This window comes from Sinocyclocheilus rhinocerous, unplaced genomic scaffold (assembly GCF_001515625.1).
Source record: "Sinocyclocheilus rhinocerous isolate Xijiao unplaced genomic scaffold, SAMN03320098_v1.1 scaffold994, whole genome shotgun sequence".
Taxonomy (NCBI): Eukaryota; Metazoa; Chordata; class Actinopteri; order Cypriniformes; family Cyprinidae; genus Sinocyclocheilus; species Sinocyclocheilus rhinocerous.
Window position 1 is genome coordinate 37,365 of NW_015655381.1, and position 7,555 is coordinate 44,919.

General features: G+C 38.5%; 1 protein-coding gene across 1 annotated transcript in view; it reads left to right on the plus strand.

Moving 5' to 3' along the window:
• Positions 1–7,555, plus strand: part of LOC107717960 (nuclear receptor coactivator 3-like) — a 56,349-nt gene continuing 48,794 nt past the window's right edge. Inside the window, exon 1 of the mRNA XM_016524867.1 lies at positions 1–71. The gene's annotated coding sequence lies outside the window, so the exon portion shown is untranslated. The remainder of the gene's footprint in view (positions 72–7,555) is intronic.

The following is a 7,555-nucleotide window of genomic DNA, read 5'->3' on the forward strand; positions in this document are numbered from 1 at the left end:
ATGCCGAAGATGGCGGATGCGTAGAAGTGGCTTAAAGAAACTGGAGTGTTTCACTGGATACATTTACACCGGTAAGTGAACCGAATCACTTCTTTGCGATCGTAAATGGATGCATTTAAGCAATTGTTGTGTTCGTGAAACAATGTTACGTGATGCCGGTTATTCAGAAGTACATTCTTGTCCACGGTGGGGATCTTGCCACCTAGTTATTCTGCCTTTGAGACAATAATCGTAGTAACACAGTGTTGCCAGAGACAACATTCTCCAGCATGTTTGTTTACTTTTCATAACAAGATCCGTTTGTGCATTTTTAAAGAAAATTCTTATGCGGTCATATTAACATTTTGCCGTTAAGTAGACGCAGTTTTAACACTATTTTCTTAAGTTAATGAACATTTTGTAGCGATTTGAATCCAGTCTGAATGTTTTGCGATATACAACAACCCTAAATGATTAAGTTATTTTTGTAATTGCTGTACTATTCCCGTTGTTGGTTTATGTAATATTAATACATTATGGACTTTTTGCTTGTTTTAAATCTTTAATCAGCACCAAGTTTGTTGACCAGTTTTTGGATCACCTGATAGTTTACATGAGTTTAAGTTAGTTTCACATTATCTTAACCCTTTATCTGTCACTATCACGCATACTTATTTTTATTAATTCTTCCAACTTTTTCATTTAATGAAAAACTTATTGACCTCAAACGATCTGTTGAGATGTATTGTGTGATGTTTTATTATGAGGATGTTGTGTAGCTTTTAATGACCCAAACAACAAGATGGTTTCCTGGTTAATGACACAGAGGGTGGAGATTAAATTATCATAAGTCAGAAATGAACAAACCAAAGCTGGGCATTATTTACAGTGTTTTATGCTTTTGTTTTGCTACCTACCAAACTGTGGTGTATTAATTAGCTGAGAAAACAGTTAAAGGGTTAATACAGTTAAAACCAAAGCTGGGCATTATTTACAGTGTTTTATGCTTTTGTTTTGCTACCTACCAAACTGTGGTGTATTAATTAGCTGAGAAAACAGTTAAAGGGTTAATACAGTTAAAATCAGTGTAGACCACTTTAGTGATGCACAAGCCAGCGGGATAAGTCCCTGTGATAACTCTCATCTTAGATTTTTTTTGTTGTATTGCATATTTGTGCAGCTAAAATGTGATGTAGGTCGTACTGACTGTATTAGATGCTGTAATTATGGCTGTGTCTCAAACCCCAGTGAACTCTCTACCCAGACAGTATTGTTGGACATGACAGGAGTGTTTTAAACGTGCATATTGTGAACGCAGGAACATGAATGATTCTTATCAGAGTCAACAGACACTATTTTTAACACCCCCATTCTTTGCTCTTGCGATGTTAATTGCAACGATTTAGCCTGAGGTAGTCAGTGCACTGCAGGAAAGTTTGAGGAAGTTCCTCTGAATTCACAGCGTTTCGCGTTATGTAGTGATCCAAATGCAGCAGTTTCTGAGCGAGGAGAGTTTGACCACATCCCACCGTTGCGAACATATTCACTGGCCATTTATAGAAACATCACAGAACCACATTTGTAGGACCAACGTTTCCCTGAAATCCACATGCACTCATGCTGACATATATAGATGCTGTGAAATATATTTTGCTTGTTATTTGGACAGTGAAGGTACAGGTAGATAACATGCTTGCACTCTGACTGTTTAATAACATATTTTTAGAACTGTGACTGATGTGCTTTTATTGCCTCCACAGTGCAGTAAGAACTTCCTAATAATTATGTGATTAAATTTAAAAGCTGCAGCCTTTTTAGCCTGTAGTGCACTTATTCTGTGTATAAAAATAGTTTAATATAAGTGTGTTTTTAAAGCAGTTCTGTAGTTGAATGCATGAGAACAGAACAAGCGTTATGCACAGCGGTGTATGTTGGTGCTCACGTACGGGACCCACGGATGCCCTGACTGCGTGTGGGAAAAGACCCTCTGAACTCTTCTTCACACTGGTCGCAGGCTGACCCCCCCTTCCCCCTTTATCTGTTCCTTTCTCCCCAGCTCCCTCTCTCTCACACGCCGAGCGTCAGGCTGCATTAACTATGAATCAATCTTGTGTTGAACGCTTTGACTGCGGACGGGGTTAAGAATTAAAGGATGCATAGATTCTCTGTCCTCTTCCATTTGTTAGCTCGGGCTTTATTTATCATTGACTCTCTCAGGGGAAGAAAAAAAAGAAAAATGCTTGTGCGAAAGATTTCCCATGATTTTTGAAGGACCATCAGAGTTTTGATTCGAACATTTAAACATCTTACATTTTGTCTTATTTTAATGTCCATTGTTGTGGTTAAAGGAATAGTTAATGAAAATTGTCATTATTATTTTATTGTCATTTTGGGGGGGGGCGGGCTGCCCCCCTAATATAATGGCAGGGGAAACACTGCATAACTATCATGTGACTTCAGAAGACTTGCGCAAAGTTTTATGACCCACTTTTATGATACTTTAAAAAATAAAATATTTTTTAAAAATAATTTTGGAACTTGACAGCCCCAGTCCCGTTCACTTTCATTATTTGGAAAAAAGCGACCAGGATATTCATCCAAAAATCACCCTTTGTGTTACATGGTAGACAGAAATTAATTAATTATTTTCATTTTTATATGAAATATTCTTAAATGTCTTGTCTCTTATAAATGTTCCTTTTTGCACAGATATTTTGTGGTTTCCTCTTGGATCGCAGGATGTTGTGACTAGCAAAACGGCAGAATGACTAATGTGCTTCTCGTCACCCTTCTGACACTTGTCTGATCGTCCCCGCACATTTTGCATTTATCAGTCCACAATACTTGAAGTTGAAATGCTGCTGTGAGAGCGAAAAAAGGAAAACAGTGTGGTTGTGGGTAACGGTTATTTTCAGAGCAGGGAAAATGGTCCAGTTATATCATGTATCTGTGTGTTTGTTTCAAATGTAAGATTAATGGTGGGGGGTGTATAGTGTTGCTCCAAGGCGCTTGTGTTGGTGGCAGTGGGTTGAAACAAAAGCTTGATTGTTGCACTAATTGAAATGTGATACCTGCTACTTATAATGGCTTTTTGCTCAGAGTAGTTAAAGGTGTTGGTGCAGGCGGGATATTGTAGCCCTGTACTTTTAATACGTGTGGTGAGGTTGACTCGTGTGCAAAATTAATCGAAAAACGAACCACTTGGAACTTACAGGATATTAATGATTTATTGCACCGGTCAGATCCTCGTATAATGGCTTTTTGCTCAGAGTAGTTAAAGGTGTTGGTGCAGGCGGGATATTGTAGCCCTGTAAACTTTTAATACGTGTGGCGAGGTTGACTCGTGTGCAAAATTAATCGAAAAACGAACCACTTGGAACTTACAGGATATTAATGATTTATTGCACCGGTCAGATCCTCAACGAAAACATTTTCAAGTGTAAATATTTCGGATTTGGAGCTTGTGCCATAATTGACGACACTAATTTGTAGCCCGTTGTAACTTTCCATTCTGCTAACTAGAGAAACAAGCAGAAAAGTAAAGTTAGTCCTTCTCAATCAAGTCCAGAGAGAGTAATACATTAAATTCCTTTCACTCTTCCACTCCTGTACACCTTTAGCACTGTGAATGGATGCCAGATTGTGTATCATGGAATAAATTTACAGTTTTTCTTTATGTTTACTCGGCTCGTAAACCGCATATTGAGAACTTTCTCCCTTCACTCGTTTAGACACCCAGTCAAGAGCTCAACTGTGAAGGTTTGTCTTTCGCAAGTCAAAAATTCTGTGCGAATCATTTGGAAACTTATGAGTCATAATTAAGCATGGCATCTGCGTGCGAGCGTCGCCACTACATTTTACAGCTCTCTTCAGTGTCCTATAGCACAAGTCGAATTTAAGAGGAATGTGTAAGTTGCATCCAGCTGTGGCTGCTTGTGTAAAGCTGTGTTGCCATGACGACACTCCTGCATGACTGGCTCAAGGTCGTTCGGGCGGTGACGATGAGCTGGATGTGCCTGGCGACGGCGTGTGCACGATATGCACACATACGCGGAAGGAAGCTCTCTGCAGTGCTGTGGGTGTCTGAAAGTGAAACTTGAAAATACATGCAAAGACTGTCTGTGCATGAAGACTTTCTCTTAAGATGGTGATAGTGCTTGAGGAGGAAAATATTGTGTTCGGTTTTTCATTTTCTCATTGCTGTCGTGCTTAATTTGTTGCATTTTCCAGCCCAGTTCAGATTTGTTGTAGTTTTCCTGTTGTTGCCGAGAAAAGTGGAGAGAAAGAGCGGGGAAAATGGCTAACGAGGTTTAAAGAGTGAAAAGTGCACACTCCTGTTTTTTTTTCTTTTTCCTCTCTCGTTATTTTGGCTTTCTCACCCTCTGCTGAAGAATGCTCGTAAAACGGGTTCACCTGAATAAGCCCACAGGAGGGTAAGGCCCTGGTCTGGTCTTGTTACCATTGTAAAAAGTTAGCAAGACTTGGTGTGTGTTTGTGTTGTGTTTAGGGCCCTGTTGTATAATAGTAGAGAAAAGTTTTAAGTCACGAAGTAAACGTTACCAGATGTGTTCTCCGGCAGTCGAGCCTAGAGGAAGGAGAGGGGGAGAGAGAGAAGTAGATGGAAAGAGAGAAAGTCAACTTTGGATGAACTTCTCATCTGCTTAGCGGCCACCTTGTTTTCATTTTGCCAGCATCCCCACCCCCCAATTTGATGAAAAGTTTGTGGAGAGTTACTCAGAATTCCACACTTACAAAACCCCACTGTAGTGTTGGAAAACTTTAACAACCGAACTGCATACCTATAGAATATTTACTCTACAATTAAAGGATTAGCCTAGTTCACTGAAAAATGAATATGCTGTCATTGTTTATTCACCGTTGTTCCAAACCTGCAAGACTATTTTATCTGTGCAACACAAAAGAAGATATTTTGAAGAATGTCTAAGGGGTTCTTTTCTTATTTTCAAACCCGTACATCAAGTTTTCAGGTCTGACGTCAGTGACACCAAGCGTCATTCGTTCTTGTTTGTCTCATGACGGATCACAACATGCCAGCTCTGAAATTCTTCAAAATTAGTAGTCGACAATGACTGTCTTTTTTCTGTGGAACACAAAAAAGATATTTGAAAAATGATTTGGGTTTTGCTTTTTTCCCCAATACAATGAAAGTCAGTTGGGGCCAATGTTGTTTGACTTTCTTTTGTGTTCCACCGAGTAAGTAATTGATAGCAAATCTTAAATTTTTAAGTAAATTATCCCTTTAAAATAGCTAAATATGTAACTGTCTGTCTCTATTAAAGATGTCTTATTTTATGCTCCGTAAAAGAAAGTCAATCAGGAACTTTCATTTCTGGGTGAATGATGCCTTTAACTCTACATTACTCCAGGTGAGAGTTTTATTTGAGTGCAGTTGTGGGTCATAGGACTGCAACACAAAAGAAGATATTTTGAAGAATGTCTAAAGGGTTCTTTTCTTATTTTCAAACCCGTACATTAAGTTTTCAGGTCTGACGTCAGTGACACCAAGCGTCATTCGTTCTTGTTTGTCTCATGATGGATCACAACATGCCAGCTCTGAAATTCTTCAAAATTAGTAGTCGACAATGACTGTCTTTTTTCTGTGGAACACAAAAAAAGATATTTGAAAAATGATTTGGGTTTTGCTTTTTTCCCCAATACAATGAAAGTCAGTTGGGGCCAATGTTGTTTGACTTTCTTTTGTGTTCCACCGAGTAAGTAATTGATAGCAAATCTTTCATTTTTAAGTAAATTATCCCTTTAAAATAGCTAAATATGTAACTGTCTGTCTCTATTAAAGATGTCTTATTTTATGCTCCGTAAAAGAAAGTCAATCAGGAACTTTCATTTCTGGGTGAATGATGCCTTTAACTCTACATTACTCCAGGTGAGAGTTTTATTTGAGTGCAGTTGTGGGTCATAGGACAAAATTTAGTCTCATACACAAGCTCAGTCTTTTAATAAAGCTGCTGACATATCAAAGTGATTTTTAAACGTGAACTGTGCCTATCCTCTTCTTTCTACTCTCACATTCCCCTATATAACTGTATGCTTAACTCTTCCTGTTTAAAGTAACCCATCCTCACCTCTTGACCTCTTTCACCCAAGGTTGATCACCCCCCATTTTTTACCTGTTGATGGGCTGCATGACTAATAGCAGTATATACACTACCGCATTAAATTGATCAAATGTGACCTTAAAGGGTTACTCCACCCCAAAATGAAAATTTTGTCATTAATCACTTACCCCCATGTCGTTCCAAACCCGTAAAAGCTTTGTTCGTCTTCGGAACACAATTTAAGATATTTTGGATGAAAACCAGGAGGCTTGTGACTGTCCCATTGACTGCCAAGTAAATTACACTGTCAAGGCCCAGAAAAGTATGAAAGACATCGTCAGAATAGTCCATCTGCCACCAGTTATTCAACCGTAACGTTATGAAGCGACGAGAATACTTTTTGTATTCAAAGAAAACAAAAATAACGACTTTATTCAACAATTCGTCTCCACCATAGCGCCATTTTGGAGAGTATCCACTGAACGCAAACTGCTCTTCTGTGTCAGCCGCACCACATGGATACGGTGTTTTTGTTCAAATCAAAGCGTAAATAAACGTAGAAAACATATCCGTGTGGTGCGGCTGACACAGACAAGTAGAACAGTATACGCAGTTTGTGTTCAGTGGATACTAGGGCTGCCTCCGTGTATATCTTTGCCTTACAGACATTAAAATCTATAGAGAGTGAAATGTCTACTTTCAAATGAACCAATTCAAATGGAAAACAAATGTTCTTAGATTATGTAATCCGTAGGGCTGGACCAGAATATTCGAATATTTGTTCGGTGGGTTGGCATTCGATTTTCAATTTTGAGATTCAAATATTCTTTTTTTTCCCGAACACCTGGCATCCGCCGCGAAACGGTTCTCATTCGTGCTTGAACATGAATTGCCCATGTGTGAACGTCATGAACGTCATGATTCATTTCATCTGGAAGAGAACACAAAAATGCTGAAGACCTCAGCTGTGTTGGAGCACTTTAAATTGAGTGAGAACAAGACAAAGGCAGTGTGCCAAATATGCGATTTGAAACTGGCCTACCACAACAGCACATCAAGTTTGAAAAATCACCTGAGTTCTGTAAGTAGTACGCCTATAGTATATTGTTGGTGTAAAAAAAAACAAGCTGCTTTTATCCTCCATGTTAATCAGTAATTTTACACATGATAAAAACGTGCACTTAATTTGCTTGGAAAATACTTGCAAATACGGCAGTCATAAAAAAAAACGTACAGTAGCCCAGCCTAATATTTGTCTGTAGGTACATCCCCAGTTACCTTGTTCTATTTAGCCTATTACAGTTTGTTTTATTCTATATAAGGGAATTCATTTAATTTTATTTAAACTGTTCGTTAATTAAAATGTGTGATGCTGTTATTGAAAGTATGCTACCGTGTTCTTTATTTATTACAGTTCGTTGAACTTCGTTCATTTATTTTTCGTTCTTCTTTTATTTAAATAGCCTACCCTTTACGGTGTCAGTAATTAGCTACTGTGC